The sequence below is a fragment of the Chiloscyllium plagiosum genome, unplaced genomic scaffold, assembly GCF_037043375.1.
Source record: "Chiloscyllium plagiosum isolate Xiang-an unplaced genomic scaffold, Cpla_swu_hap1 HiC_scaffold_45, whole genome shotgun sequence".
NCBI classification, from domain to species: domain Eukaryota; kingdom Metazoa; phylum Chordata; class Chondrichthyes; order Orectolobiformes; family Hemiscylliidae; genus Chiloscyllium; species Chiloscyllium plagiosum.
Window position 1 is genome coordinate 88,802,116 of NW_028270183.1, and position 17,569 is coordinate 88,819,684.

At 45.4% G+C, this 17,569-nt stretch overlaps 1 non-coding gene across 1 annotated transcript; it reads right to left on the bottom strand.

Moving 5' to 3' along the window:
• Window positions 1-1,602: 1,602 nt before the first annotated feature.
• trnas-uga (transfer RNA serine (anticodon UGA)) lies at window positions 1,603-1,684 on the bottom strand. The gene has a single exon. It is a non-coding gene; the product is annotated as a tRNA-Ser (tRNA).
• Between the last annotated feature and the right edge of the window lie 15,885 nt (window positions 1,685-17,569).

Here is a 17,569-nt window from a genome sequence, read left to right on the forward strand (position 1 = left end):
CTGAAGAAGACTTTTTCGAGTCGAAATGGTTACTGTGTTTTCTCTCGCAAGACAGACGTAGCTTTATTACTGTTCTCTTATAAATTGATCTTCTTCTGATCTTTGCAAGTGAAATAGGGTGCATTACTATTGCTCGGTTTTAGTTTGAAAATCAAGAGAAACATGAAGGAGAGAATATCAAAGAACACAACGTTCTCAGTTGTTAAGATAATTTTTGCAGCAATGGTGGACATGAAGGTCAAATTAAGATGACGGATCAAGAACATTTAGTCTGTGGAAGTGGTATGTGACTTTAGATCCAATTATATGTTGCCGTTCTTCCAGTACATCTTTTTGACTCCCAGAAAACATTGATTGTTTTCTGTATTCACTTTGTTTCGCGATATCTGTCTTCTGGTCGACCAGGGATAACTTGAATTTGAGTCTGCATTGAATAAGACTTCGCTCTTTCTTTCGAGAAGGAAACCTGTGCATTATGTATCACTTATCATGCTGATGGCTAAGAAGTTCAAAATGAATTACGGTTTATGGATCGTGAGCAAGAATGAAGTGATCCACTTGCGAACAGATGTCACCACGCCCTGTTCCTACATCGGGCCTGAACGGTCCATTGGCAGAGTCTGCAGACAGGAAATGTCTAAGTGACGAGTCCTTTGTTCAGTTTGATTTGATAGCAATGGTAGTGCTGTTTTGGTACAGAAATGTGTCAACATCTCTGACGTTAGAGTCAAAATTTAAGTCACATCTACTCCATGGAGTGTCTTCTCATATCGGAACATGCTGACATGGAAACATCTAACTCTGATAGCAAAGGTTTTTTCATTAAACTGGGAGTATGTTTAACTAAGCAATTCAGACAGCCAGGATTAATAATTGGCATTTGGTTCTTCAAGCTGAGCTCTCCACACCAACTGCTCCAACGAAGAAGTTCCCCATCGATTATTTTGGTCAATTTTAGCCTCAACAACAACCTATTGTTCTAAACAATGCTACACTACAAGCAGAGGGCTAAGTCTGATTTTCATCGTTAATTTTCAATTTCAGTTCTTAATGCACAGTTTTTTACGAATGTGGACAGCAGAACACCGTTAACATTCCATTTCTAATATTTCCAGAAAATTCTACATCGCTGATATCGTCTTGCCTTTTCACATCGCAAGCCAGGAACCTGGATCAGTCGAGTTCCTTTCCACACATGGAGTTGCTTTTTTCTAATTCATTGACTGCTGATATAATAGATTATTGGCCTTGAGAGTCAGCTGTAAATTAGGTTGAACTTTCTCAGCTTGACTTTCAACTGATCCTAAAAAAAAATTAATCACCTGCAGGTAAATGTATTGCATTGCTTCTTGTTTTGCTGAGTTCCACCCCCCGAACATTCAAATTTCATGATAGTTCGACCAATGTGTTGAAACTGATGCGTGTTGGAAGTTGGTGGCTTTTTGTGTCTCGACATATAATTTATTCAATTTGATGACTGGGTCAGTCTTGAAATTACTTCGGATTCTTCACAGTTGAAAATTTACTTTCGATTGAATGCAAAGCTCAAAAACCACGAAATCCAAATCCTACAAAGGAATTAATGATTTTTAAAAGATTCTACGCTGTGAACAGGATTCGAACCGACGCAGGGAGACCCTATTGGATTTCAAATCCAACGCCTTAACCTCTCAGCCATCACAACTGCGACGCAGCCATCAATTTTCACAGTAAAACAACTGAACTCATTTGTTGGAAGAACAAATTGTCAAGACCCAAAGATTTCGCCAAATCCTTTGCAGAGACCCAGACGATCATTACCTTAGCAGATTGACAGGCTTTCACCGCAAACTAGATTCTGACACAGCTGAAGTTGTGGGAATGATTCTTCGTCGAATTATTTAGAGTCACGGATGTGCACCACACGAAGAGAGGATCATTGTCTCACTGCGTCCGATCGATTTTGACTCAATTGCTCATCATCTGGTGCCAAATTAGATATGCTGTTGTGTTTTAATATTCATCGAAATATGGTATTAGAAAAATTGATGCTAAGTCCATAAACACTAGCTACATTCGTAAACAAAATCGGAATTAGAAAGAATGCAGAACCAATTTACAGGAATGGATCCAGCAACTAATCCGTAAGTTCTGACATCAGGTAATGAACTTGTGAGCACAAGAGAGGAAGATTAACCGAAGATTTGGAACTTTGAAATCGTCTTGACGGAATTATTTGGAAGGTTTTTGAACAATACAACACGGAAAGTGGCCCTTCTTTCCAACATGACCATGGTGGACAGATATCCTAAATTAATAGGTCCCATTTGCCAACATTTGGCCCACATCCCTCTAAACCTTGTTACTCATATATCCATCCAGATGCCATTCAATGTTACAGTTGTACCAGTCTCCACCAATTTCTCTGCAGCTCATTCTGGACACGTCTGAAAAAGTTGCCTCTGACGTCACTTTTAAATCCTTACCACTAATTTTAAACCGATGTTTTCTAAATTTTGACTTCCTCACCAGCCGGAAAACACCTTGACGAGTCAACCTGTCCATGTCCCTCATGATCTAATAAATAGCAACGATTTGACTTTATCATACTTGTCAGGAGGGACATGTGTGGAGATTATTTGTCGAGGGTTTGAAGTAGAAAGTCTGATGTACAGATTTTTAGAAAAGCACCTTGAAGAAGTTTTTAATAAGTCATTGAAGTCTAGTAGCAGTTGTAGAAGTCTGTTGTGAAAGCTGCAAAAAGATTTCAGGGCACGAGAACGAAGCATTACTTCCAATGTGTGGTGGCTCAGTTCGACTGCACTTGGACTACAGTATGAGGAATTATAATCCTCAATTTAGGAAAGATACTAATGCCATATGAGGAATACCACGAATGGTGATTAGCCTTGATATCATGGATGAACGTTAGTCCTCTGAATTGAAATTGGGCAAATCCCGCCTTTTCTTAACAGTTTCAAAACAAGAAAGGTAATCTCATTGAGCGCTGCAAAATATTTGAAGAGATAAACAAGGTGGTGCAATTAAATTTTGTTCCCTCATTGGTGAATCTAGGAGCAGGAGAGGACAATTTTAAAATGAAGCATTAAAATGACCAGGATGAGAACTATTGATTTTTGTCTTAGCCTTGAGAAGTCTCGCTGTTCAGCACGACAGTGAGCCTTGGATATGTGGCCTTTGAATGCATCACTATCAGCCTGACCCGCCGACACTTACTGCATCACTATAGACCTGACACCTCACACTTACTGCCTTAATATCAGCGTGAACCCTTCAAACGTACTGCATCACTATCCATCTGGCGCCCTCACATTTACTGCGCCACTTTCACTTCGAGACCCTCATTTTGACTGCGTCACTATCAGCCTGACTGCCAAACACCTACTTTGTCACTATCAGTCACGCCCTTACACTTCCTATGTTACTATCACCCTGACTCCTTACACTTACTGTGTCACTATCAGCCTGACTCCATCACACTTATTATGTAAGTATCAGACTGACGCCTCACACTTACCGTGTCACGACAACACTGCCTCCTCAAACTTACTATGTCACTATCTCCTTGACCCTCTCACATTTACTGCGCCACAATCACACTGACCACCTCACACCTACTGCTTCACTATGAGCTTCAACACTCACACTTACAGCGTCACTACCAGCCTGACTCACTCACACTTATCACTTGACAATCAGCATTACTGTCTCAAATTTATTTCATCATTATTAGGCTGAGGCACTCACACTGACAGCGTCACTAACAAACTGACCCCCTCATGCTTACTGCGTTCGTATCTCTCTTATCCCCTCAGAATTACTGCGTCACAACCACTCTGATCCCCTCATACTTAATGCGTCACTATCCCTCTGGCACCCTCATACTTCCTGCATCACTCACTCCCTGACACATGCACACCCACTGCATCCCTATCAGCCAAACCCCACTCACTAATGGCGTCACTCTCTCTATAACCTGCTCACACCTTGACATTCTCTCACTTCGTGCATCAATATCAGCCTAACCCCCTCACGCTTACTGCATCACTACCAGCCTGATCCTTTCAAATGTACTGTGTCGCTATCAGACTGACCCACTCATACTTACAGCATCACTATCACCTTGACCCCCAAAATTAGTGCGTCCAGATCACGCTGAACCTTTCACTCTTCTTGCGTCACCTTCAGCCAGACCCTGCACACTATCACTCTGACCTCCTCATACTTGCTGCATCACTATAACTCTATCCCACTCACACCGTGTGTGTCACTATCACCCTGACAGCGCATACTCACTGCACCACTATTATCCTGACTCCATCACTATTAGTATATCATTATCAGCCTGACCCCTTTCACTTACTGTGTCACTATCAACCTGTCCCCTCACATTTCCTGTGTCACTCTCAATCTGACACCCTCAAAGTGTCTGCGTCACTGTCACCCTGAACACGTCACACTTACCGCATGGGTGTCTACGTGAAACCTCACACTTATTGCATCACTATCATCCTGAGCGGCTCACACGTACTGCGTCACTAGCACACCAACACTCTCACCTTTACTGCGTCACTATCGGCCAGACACCTCACACGTACTGCATCACTATTAGCCTGACCCGCTCACACGTTTTGCATCACTACAACACTGACCCCCTCACAATTGCTGTGTCGCTATCAGCCTGAGCTCCTCACTATCACGCTGACCAAGCTCACAATTACAGCATCACTATCAACCTGACCCCCTCACACTTTCTCTGTCATTATCACCCTGACCCTCTCACACGTAATGCGTCACTGTCACACTGAGACACTCACATTTTCTGCGTCGTTACCAGCCGGACCCGCCGGCACACAGCATCACGATCAAACTGGCCCCTCACACTTGCATGCCTCAATATCAGCGTGAACCCCTCACACTTACTGCATCACTGTCTATCTGCCATCCTCATACTTACTGCACCAGTTTCACCTTGACATCTTCATTTTTACTGCGTAACCATCAGCCTGACAGCCACACACATATTGCGTCACTATCAGTGACGTCCTCGTACTTCCTATGTTAATATCACCCTCACTCCTAAAACTACTGCGTCACTATCAGCCTGACTCCATCACACTTTTTGTGTCAGTATCAGACTGACGCCTCACGCTTACCTTGTTACTAAAACTGTGCCCCATCACACTGACTGCGTCACTATCAGCCTGACCCCTCAGACGTACTGCGTCACTATCACCCTGACCCACTCACACTTTTTGTATCAGTTTCAGTCTGACGCCTCGCACTTACTGTGTAACTAAAACTCTCCCCTGTCACACTGACTGTGTCACTATCAGACTGACCCCTTCATACTTACTGCGTCAATATCAGTCTGTCCCCTCAGACTTACTGCGTCACTCTCACTCCGATCCTCTCTCATTTACTGCGTCACTCTCACCCTGACCTCCTCACATTTACTGCATCACTATCACCCTGACCCACTCACACAGTCTTTGCCATTTTCACCTTGCCGGCCTTATTTTTACTGCGTCACCATCAGCCTAACCGCCAGACACTTATTGCGTCACTTTCAGTCACGCCCTCACACTTCCCATGTTACTATCACCCTGAATCCTTAGACTTATTGTGTCACTATCAGTCTGACCCCTCACACTTACTGTGTCACTATCAGCCTGACTCCATCACATTTATTGTGTCAGTATCAGACTGACGCCTCACACTTATCTTGTCACTAAAACAATGCCCCGTCACATTGACTGTGTCACTATCAGCCTGACCCCCTCACACTTACTGCTTCACTGTCGCAATGCTCCTCTCTCACTTACGACGTCATTTACACCATGACACCTCACACTTGCTGCGGCACTATCACACTGAGGGCCTTACACTTAGTGTCACTGTCATCCTGACCCCTTACACTTACTGCGTCACTATCACACTGGTATCTCACACCCACTGTGTCACTATCATCCTGAACCGCTTACACCTATTGCGTCACTATCACTTTGACCCCACACTAACTGCATCAATATCAGCCTGACCATCTCACACATACTGCGCCACTACCAGGTTGACTCTCTCACATATCCTGCGTCACTATCAGACTTACCCACTCATGCTTACTGCGTCACTATCACCCTGACTCCCCATTCTTACTGCGTCAAAATCATTGTGCCCCCATACACTTACAGCATAACTATCATCCTGACAACGTCACACTCACTGCGTCAAGATCAGCCTGATCCCCTCAAACTTAATGCGTCACTATCAGCTTCAACACTCACATTTACTGCGTCACTTCTAGCACTATCCCTGCACACTTACTACATCCCTATCTGCCTTAGCCCCTCGCATTTACTTCATCACTATCAGCCTGAGACACTCACACTTATAGTTTCACTACAACCTGGCCCTGTGAGTGCATCTACATCACTGTCACCCTGACTCCGTGCCCATACTGCGTCACTATAAGCCTAGCTTCTCAAATGTTCTGCGTCACTATCACACTGACATCTCACACTCACTGCGTCACTATCACCCTGACCCCTCACAATTATTGCATCACTACAACCTGACCCTCTGAAAGCATCTGCGTCACTGTCACCCTGACCCCATCACACTTGCCATGTCACCATCACAATGACACATTCACACAGTCTGCTTCACTGTCATCCTGACACCTCACACTCACTGCATCACTACCATCCTCCACCTCACACTGACCTGTCACTTTCATCCAGAGCCGCTCACACTTATTGCGTTCCTATCATTCTGCTCCCAACACACTTACTGCGTCACTATCAGCCTGACAATCGCACACTTTCCGCATCACTGCCAGGCCTGACCCCTCACAATTTCACCGTGTCTATCAGTCAGACTCCTCACATTTCCTGCATCACTATCACCCTGTCACTTAACACTTACTGGCCAGTATTAGCCTGACGCCCTCAACTTACTGCATCAATATCAGCCTGAACACTCACACTGACTCCGTCACCATCACGCTGACACCTCAGACTCACTGCGTCACTGTCACCCTGTTCCCTCTCACTTCCTGCATTAGTATCACTCTGACTCACGGACACTTACTGCATCAATATCAGCCTGACCTCTCACACATACTGTGCCACTATCAGCTTGACCCTACCACACTTGCTGCGTCGCTATTAGCCTGACCCCCTCACACCTACTGTTTCACTATCAGACTGACCTATCACACTTACCGCATCCCTAACAGCCTGACACCTCACACTTACTGCGTCACCAATCCCCTAATACCTCACTTTTATTGGCCACTATCAGCCTGACGCTCTCAACTTACGGTGTCACCACCAGCCTGAACGCACACACTTACTCCCTCACTATCACCCTGACTGTCTCACACTCACTGCGTCAGTCTCTGCCTGACTCCATCACACTTACTGCGTCACTATCACTCTGTCCCCTCCCACTTTTTGCGTCAGGATCAGCCTGACACAGTAACACTTACTGCATCACTATCAGCCTGATCTCCTTCCAATTACTGCGTCACTATCAGCCTGACCACTCACTTTTACTGCTTCACTGTCACACTGACCCCTCACACGAAGTGCTTCACTATCACCCTGACCACCTCACACTTACTACGTCACTATCGGTCTGATCCCTCAGACTTACTGCATCACTATTACTCTGACCCCCCTCACTGCGTAACTATAGGCCTGATCCACTCACACAGTCTGCGTCACTACCACGCTGACACCTCACCCTCATTGTGTCACTATCATCCTCACTCCATCACACTTATTAAGTCACTGTCAGCCTGATCCCCTGTAATAGAAAATTATCATTTATTGTGAAATCTGTGAAAGCATGCTTGAAACAAAGAAATATGGACCTAACTTTGCAAAAAGACAGAAAAATGTAAAGTTCAACCTAATTTACATCTGACTGTTGTGGTTCTGTTCGCCGAACTGGAAGTTTTTGTGAAAACCAAGGTAATGAAACGGTGGTGCCCAATGAGAGGGGACCTCCGGAGGTAAAAGCAAGTATTATTGGCAAAGAGAAGATTATGGTATCGTTAGAGAGAGAGACAGATAGACAGATATACAGACAGAGAGACAGACAGAGAGAGATGAACACTTTTCCAATATCCATGAAAATCGGCTCCAGCAAGAGCGAACAAATGAGGGTCGACAGACAACTCGGAATGGTCAAGAAAAAATACAATATATGCTAAATAATTATGGCCCACTTTCTGTAAAGCAGTTAAAAATGCAAATCAAGGAATGTGATTTTCTGGAGGAAGGAAGTTTTAGTAACATGCTGTTGCAAATGCTGAGGTCACCGTTCGAGGAGAGAGACGGAGAAATGGAAAGTAAAATAGAACCTGTGAATTGGAGTGCTTATAACATGTTGAAGGCTGAGCCTGATTTCAGGGAAAGAACATCTCTCATCAAAGATAGATCAAGTACACGTACAAACACCAGCGCACATGCACACACACATGGAAAACAACCTAATGAAGCTGGACAGTGTCTTAAGACTGGATCAGATCCTGACCTTAATGGGTGCCCTCGAAGAGCTACAGCCCCCCTACGAGATCCACTTCGCGAAGATTCCAAGTCAACGGTCGCGCCTCAGGGTCTGCTGAATCACCAATAGCATATCGTACCCACAATCAATTGAAGCAAGAATCCCTAAAGAAGTCGAGGCAATGTCCCAGTACCTTAAGCACCTCACGAAAGTCGATAAAGTCTATTGTGGACTGATACCACCCAAGGACATAACGACGGCAGAGATCACACTGTATGAGGCACACCTGAGGAGCAGCTTCATCAATGGAATGAAGTACGAAACAACAAAATAGGTAACAATATCCGTGTATTACCTGGGACACGGGAAAGCTGGATTAGATAGAACAATACATGGTACATGCTGAAAAATCGCTGGCTCAAGAGAACCATAACCGGAAATTAAAGATGGAACAGCAATCACATAAACCTCAGCTTATTATGATGCAAATGGTCGTTCAGCCGTTGGAGGGAGGAACTGCGGGAAAAGAGAGAGGCACAGGTGGAGTTCACAAAAGAGGAAGGGATCGCGGAAGTGCACTTTCAGAGATAGATCTGGCTGGTGCTTTGTTTGCGGAGCAATGGACCACTGGTCGAGACAGTGCCCGCACAGACAGCCTCAATCAGTCCTGGAGGCTGGACAGCATGGTGACTGACAGGGGACGACTGAGGTTGAGGTGGGCAGGCCACAAGGTGCAGGTAACCCTCTTTCCTTTATACTTGGCAACAGAGAATCCCTTATGCTAATGACTTCTACTAACCTAACGGGCACTGAGATGTGTCCCAACTCTACATTGAACATTGAGATTGCGAAGTGTGGACAATATGTTCAATATAACAATGATGCATATATGTCAATGCCTACCTCTATGTTATATGTGGAAGGTACACCAGTTACCTTTTTGGTAGATACATGACCAGCACATTCACTCCTCAAATCAAGACAGTTCAGAGAGTTGACGCCAATAAAGATGAGTGGAATGTTCCTGAACTCAATGGAGGCATCAGGCGTCGTGATATGAGAGACTTTTACCGCATGCATATTGTGTGAAATCAGTAATGTGTATACATTCTAATTCTCAATTTTGTTAGCGGAATTCTGTCCTTTACATTTGATGGCTCGGGATCTCATAGTGAGACTGGGGTTGTATTTGCTCAGTACTCCGACGGCTTGCAAGTAATTCAAAGGGAAAATTCACAAGTGTAAACTGTAAAATACAACCCACGACCCCTGGTGTATGTCTATGAGTTGAAACTTTATTGCTGGAACAGCACAGCAGGTCAGGCAGCATCCAGGGAACAGGAGATTCGACGTTTCGGGCACAGGCCTGTGCCTGAAACGTCGAATCTCCTGTTCCCTGGATGCTGCCTGACCTGCTGTGCTGTTCCAGCAATAAAGTTTCAACTTTGATCTCCAGCATCTGCAGACCTCACTTTCTCCTCTATGTCTATGAGTGGCGATTAAGCCAGAGAGCAATGAGTTCAGTGAGCAATTCACTCGCCCTGGAAGCAAGTAACCATGTTAATCCTATTAACACCGATTTTTGTTTTGCGGGAATATGCTGCACTTCACAGCACACATACACCACGATAGCCTTGAGGAACCATAAGAGAAGTATTTGTTCAGGAGATTGGTTAAACCAGGTCAGTTGTTATTGTGCGAATTTTATTGAAGGGATAGCAGATGTGCAGCAGTCAGTGTGAACTTATGTAAAGTACCTGTGACGGCAAGTAAACTCTATATTTTTGATGTGGAAGGCAATGCTCCTCGCGTGTCACTGGCGAAGGTGTCCAGTGACTGGTGGCAGGATTTGGGGCCATTGGTACTAGAGGCATAAAGAACGAAATGTTGGGTGTTCTGGGACGATGTGGGTATGTGGTTCAATGCAGATGTGCGGACATATAGGAAGAAATTAATTTGTCTAACTCAGGCAATAGAACAGTCGAGGTAACCACCGCTAGCCCTGAAGAGCCTAGAAGGCTGGCCTGGCGTTTCCCTAAGATAAACTTCTCAGACCCAAGATTAATAGCGGTCCCTACTGAATTATGGGTAAAAGGCAAATAGGATGTGGGGCATATACGAGGTTGTGAATCAATACGAGTAACCACGAAGTCGGAGTATCGTCATTGCAGGACACAATACCCGTTAAAACCCGAGGCCATGGACGTAGTTACTCCAGTCTTTCAATCCTTCCCAAAGGCTAGAGAGATAATCCCCTGTGTAAACTCACCGGTGAGAACTCCCATTTTTCTGATCAAAAAGACAAAAATTCCAAGTGAACCGGAGGAATGCAGGTTTGTTCATGACCTGCAGGCAGTCAATAACAGTGTTGTCCAGCGCGCATGAAATGTTCCCAAACCCCATACTGTATTAGTTCAATTTCCACCGGACAGTAAATGGTTCCCTGCTGCGGGTTTAGCAAATATGTTCTTTAGTGTAACGGTGCATCCAGATAGTCAATTCTGTTTCGCCTTTTCATTCAAAGGGAAATCTTATGAGTTCACACGACTTTGTCAATGTTACTGTGAGTCACCCACCATGTATAATGAGGCTCCACGCAGGAGACTCTTGTTTTGACCCCGGGTCTGCGCTTCTGCAATCTGTAGACGATTGCTTAACAGTAGCACCGACAGAGGAACAATGTGAGAAGGATTCCTTTGCATTGCACGAGGGAAGGGCACAAAGTCAGTCTCACAAAACTTCGATTTATGCAACAACAGGTGCAGTTCTTCAGTCACTTAATATCTGAACAAGAGAAGGCCATTGGTGAAGACAGAGTGCGAGTAATTCAGCAAATTCCAAGGCCTCACATGAAGAAACGATTGCTGTTCTTTTTGGGGATACGCTCCTACTGAAGAATGTTTATCCCACATTACACAAATCGTGAGGCGCCCTGAAGTGACACGGCCCATGGAAAAGGGTAGCAGAACCAAGGTCCGTTGCAATGGATCCCAGCGACCGAGTTGAATTCAAAAAGACGTTTCAAAGTCCACCCACACAGGGGATTCCGAATCCAAACAAGCCTTCGGTCAAACGGTAGATGAGAAACATGGCTGCATGACATCTGTGTTGTTGCAGGATCATGGTGGAAAATTCATGCTGGCAGCTTATTTTTCGGCTAAGCTAGACCTCGTAGCGGCAGGATTGCGTAAATGCCTGCGAGCTGTGGTTGCAGCTGAAAAGGCTGTTGCAGTGTCCATGGATATAATCGGCTATGGCGACTGAACCAATTTGATCGCACATGCAGTATCCTTACTGCTTTCCGAGCAAAACACAGCACATACGTCGGCATCACGTTGACTCAGATACAATACTGTGTTATTGGAGAAGCCTAACATTGCAATAAAACGATGTAACGTCCTTAATGCTGCTAATCCTCTCACTAGAGAAGGAGACGGAGACCCACATGATTGTATCGCTGTAATTAATGAAATGTGCTGCCTAGACAAGACTTGCAGAATTCACCACTTCAGAATCTAAATATGGCGTTTTTTTTGTGGATGGGTCATCATTCAGGAGCAAGGAGATAGGCCAGAATTTTATTGGGAATGCTGGAGTAACTACCCATGAGGTATTCAAAGCGGGATCACTCGCTTGTCAACTGTCAGCGCAAGCAGCAGAGCTGATTGCCTTGACTGAGGCATGTAAATTGGCTAAGGGAAACACAGCAAATATTTAACCGATAGCAGATACGCATTCGGAGTTGCACATGAGGTTGGAACCCTGTGGAAATACAGGGACTTCTTGACCTTCACCGGAAAGCCCATCACACACCGTGATCAGATGTCTGACCTCTTGGAAGCGGTCGTATTGTCTAAATCAATCGCTGTGTGATGCCCACACGCAAAAATAACGATTTCGTTTCTCAAGGGAATGCAAGGGCAGACTCAGCGGGAAGGACGGCAGCCCAGCAGCCGGTAAATGATCAGTTTGATATGGGAATGACAAAAATCCTTACCCAAACAGCAGACGTACGGGAGTCACAGTCGAAGTCCAGGCTTGAAGACACGTTTGAGTGGGAAAAAGCAGAGTGCAGTTTGAGGTAAGGGGTATGGTGTGGCCCCAATGCTCAACCTTTTCTACCACGATCATTATTTCCATTGTATGCCAAACTGACACACGGTAAGGAACATGTGTCAAAAGAGGAGAGATATGACAGCATTTCAGCACAGTGGTACAGATTAGATTAGATTACATTACAGTGTGGAAACAGGCCCTTCGGCCCAACAAGTCCACACCGACCCGCCGAAGCGTAACCCACCCATACCCCCACATTTACCCCTTACCTAACACTACAGGCAATTTAGCATGGCCAATTCACCTGACCTGCACATCTTTGTGACTGTGGGAGGAAACCGGAGCACCCGGAGGAAACCCACGCAGACATGGGGAGAACGTGCAAACTCCACACAGTCAGTCGCCTGAGGCGGGAATTCAACCCGGGTCTCGGCGCTGTGAGGCAGCAGTGCTAACCACTATGCCACCATGACGCCCACAAAGGGATTTACTCATTACTTCCAGAAATATTGTGAACGATGTGTTATCTGTGCCACAATAATGCGGGGAGGGGAATACAGATGAGTCATGTAGCACTTCCGAAACCCCAAAAACAATTTGAACATTTACAACAGGATTTTACCGAACTAACACCCTGTGAAGGAAAAAGGTATTGTCTGGTAATAGTTGATATATTTTCCAAATGGGTGCAAGCGTTCCCCACGGCAAAATAGAATGTCAGTGCCGTAACCAAAGCTTTACCAACTGAAATAATTCCAAGATGGAGCATCCCTGAGAGGCTTAGTAGTCCCAAGGTTTGTGAAAGTTTATAGCTCCGGTAAAGGTTTAGGGTGTAGGTTTGCTCGCTGAGCTGTACGTTTGTTATCCAGACGTTTCATTACCTGGCTAGGTAACATCATCAGTGGCGACCTCCAAGAGAAGCGAAGATGTTGTCTCCTGCTTTCTATTTATATGTTTGTCCTGGATGGGGTTCCTGGGGTTCGTGGTGATGTCATTTCCTATTCGTTTTCTGAGGGGTTGACAGATGGTAAATCGATCTATGTGTTTGTTTATGGCGTTGTGATTGGAGTGTGAGGTCTCTCGGAATTCTCTGGTGTGTCTGCATATACAGCAAACTGACAAACACTGACCAAATACTTAACTACACCAGCAACCATCCCAAAACGCAAAAGTAAGCTGTATCAGAACACTATTCCAACGAACCACCACACATTTCAGCACAGACGAACTTCGGAAAACAGGAGAACCACCTATACAACGTATTCAAGAAGAACGGATACTTAAAAAAATACAGTCCACAGATTCCTCAGGAACAAACCACGACAAGTAGACCTAACACAGCCAGAAACCCTATCGACCTTTCAATACATCAATGAAGTCTCAGAAGTGGCAGCCACACTACTAAGACCCCTCGGAATCCCACCAACAGTCTGAAACAAAACTAACAAATTTAAAAGACCCAGTACAACCCATGGACAAAATCAACGTCATATGCAAAATTCCATGCAAGGACTGCCACAAACACTACATAGGACAAACAGGAAGAAAGTTATCCCCCAGGATACAGAACACCAGCTAGCCACAAAAAGACACGACCCTCTCTCCCTCGTAGCCCTTCACACGGATGAAAGATAAACACCATTTCGTCTGAGGCAACACATCTATCCTGGGACAGGCTAAGCAAAGACATGCCAGAGAATTCTTTGAGACCTAGCACTCCAATCACAACGCCGTAAAAAAGACATATATCTAGATAGTATCTATCAACCCCTCAGAAAACGAACAGGAAATGGCATCACCACAAACCCCAGGAACCCCATCCTGGACAAATATATAACTAGAAAGCAGGTGGGCGGCACGGTGGCACAGTGGTTAGCGCTGCTGCCTCACAGCGCCTGAGACCCGGGTTCATTTCCCGCCTCAGGCGACTGACTGTGTGGAGTTTGCACGTTCTCCCCGTGTGTGCGTGGGTTTCCTCCGTGTGCTCCGGTTTCCTCCCACAGTCCAAAAGATGTGCAGGGCCAGGTGAATTGGCCATGCTAAATTGCCCGTAGTGTTAGGTAAGGGGTAAATGTAGGGGTATGGGTGGGTTTCGCTTCGGCGGGTCGGTGTGGACTTGTTGGGCCGAAAGGCCTGTTTCTACACTGTAATGTAATCTAATCTAACAACAGCTTCTCTTCACTTGGAGTTCGTCACTGATGATGATACCTAGAACAAAGAACACAGAAAAATACAGAGCCCTTTGGCCCTCGATGTTGCGCCGATCCAAGCCCACCTAACCGACACTAGCACACTAACCTCCATATGCCAGGTAATAAAACGTCTGGATATCAAACCTACAGCTCAGCGAGCAAACCGACACTCTAGGCTTAGTAGTGACAGTGGGACATCATTTGTCCATAATGGTGTAGTTAAGTATTTGCTGAAGAGATTGGGGAGACACTGAATGAGTACGTTTCGTCAGTATTCACTCAGGAACAGGACATTGTTGCCGATGTGAATACTGAGTCACAATTAAGTAGAATGGATGGCTTTGAGGTATGTAGGGAAGATGTGTTGGGAAATCTGGAAAGGGTGAGAATAGATAAGTTCCCTGGGCCTGATGGCATTTATCCTAGGATTCTCTGGGAAGCAAGAGAGGAGATTGCAGAGCCATTGATCTTGATTTTTTATGTCCTCGTTGTCTACAGGAGTAGTGCCTGAAGACTGGAGGCTAGCAAATGTGGTTCCCTTGTTCAAGAAGGGGAGTAAGGATAACTCTAGTAACTATAGGCCGGTGAGTCTCACTTCTGTTGTGAGCAAAGTCTTAGACAGAATTGTAAGGGATAGGATTTATGAACATCTGGATAGGAATAATGTGATCAAGGATAGGCAGCATGGTTTTGTGAAGGGCAGGTCGTGCCTCACAAACCTTATTGAATTCTTTGAGAAGGTGAGTAAGGAGGTGGACGAGGGGAAAGCGGTAGATGTGGTGTATATGGATTTTAGTAAGGCGTTTGATAAGGTTCCCCATGGTAGGCTACTGCAAAAAATACGGAGGTATGGCATTGAGGGTGAGTTGGAGGTTTGGATTAGGAATTGGCAGGCTGGAAGAAGACAGAGGGTAGTAGTTGATGGTTAAGGTTCATCTTGGAGTGCCGTCACTAGCGGTGTTCCGCAAGGATCTGTTTTGGGACCATTGCTGTTTGTCATTTTTATAAATGACCTGGAAGAGGGGTTAGAAGGTTGGGTGAGCAAGTTTGCGGATGATAAGAAAGTCGGAGGGGTTGTAGGCAGTGAGGAAGAATGTTGCAGGTTAGAGCGGGATATAGATAAGCTGCAGAGCTGGGCAGAAAGGTGGCAAATGGAGTTCAATGTAGCTAAGTGTGAGATGATTCACTTTGGTAAGGGTAACAAAAAGATGGGGTATTGGGCTAATGGTCGGATACTTGGTAGTGTGGATGAGCAGAGGGATCTTGGTGTCCATGTACACAGATCTTTGAAAGTTGCCACCCAGGTAAATAGTGCGGTGAAGAAGGCATATGGCGTACTGGCTTTTATTGGTAGAGGAATTGAGTTCCGGAGTCTTGAGGTCATGTTGCAGTTGTATAAGACTCTGGTGCGGCCGCATTTGGAGTATTGTGTACAGTTTTGGTGGCCATACTATAGGAAGGATGTGGAGGCACTGGAACGGGTGCAGAGGAGGTGTACCAGGATGTTGCCTGGTATGGTAGGAAGATCGAATGAGGAAAGGCTGAGGTACTTGGGGTTGTTTTCATTGGAGAAAAGAAGGTTTATGTGTGACTTGATAGAGGTGTACAAGATGATTAGGGGCTTAGATAGGGTTGACCATGAGAACCTTTTTCCACGTATGGAGTCAGCTATTACAAGGGGGCATAGCTTTAAATTAAGGGGTGGTAGGTAAAGGACAGATGTTTGGGGTAGGTTCTTTACTCAGCGAGTCGTGAGTTCATGGACTGCCCTGCCAGTCGCTGTGGTGGACTCTCCCTCTTTATGGGCATTTAAGCGGGCATTGGATAGGCATATGGAGGATAGTGGGCTAGTGTAGGTTAGGTGGGCTTGGATCGGCGCAACATCGAGGGCCAAAGGGCCTGTACTGCGCTGCATTCTTCTATGTTCTATGTTCTATGCCCTACAGTAGATTAGTGAGTATTTGGGAATAAACATGAGATAACACTGTGCCTACCACCAAACGAGGTGCAGAGCAGCGGAAAGAGAAAATTCTACCTTAAAAAATAAATTGACAAAATGCTGTGAGGAACTAGGGTTGACATGGACCAAGGCACTTCCCATTGTGCTAATGCTTATGAGATCTAGGAGGAGAGGGAGAGCTAATCTTTGCCCGTTTGAGATTTTGTTTGGTAGGCCGCCAAACACAGGAATTGTCCCGAGACGTAAGGGAAGCCAGAAAACAGGCCACTGTGAGGATGAGATGTTGTGTTACTGCATGAAACTCTCTACACTTCTGTCCCAAATACAGAATCAAGTGAAGACAGCACTACCCCAATTAGCAGAAGGGGAGATGTACGATCTATAAACTGGAGCCTGAATAGTGGCGAAAGAGTCCAGGAGGGAAAACAGGAAGGCGAAGAGGTGGCTGGGACCGTTTCAAGTACGCCTTACAGCACAGACAGCTGTTAAGATCGCCGGAACAGCCACGTGGATAAACTTGCAGCTGGGACTGAGAAGACATCGCACAACACCAAAACCAAGTTAGAGCAAGTATTTATTGGAAGACTTAAGCAAATGTGGAGCTGCCCCAGTTCACACTGTTGGCAAGCGCCTTGGTAGGACTATTCATCAGGGCAGCGGCGTCTGGGATGCAGCAGCTGACGGTTATCTTAACTGATAGGATGAAGTGGATCTTTACATGCGACCCATAGCCGTTCAGTAACAAGGACGACTATAAATTCGATCATTAAGATTTATGCATGGATCCATGCCGCGCCGGTGACTGGCACTTAGTAGTAGCCACCACGGCAAAAGAGGCATCTGACAT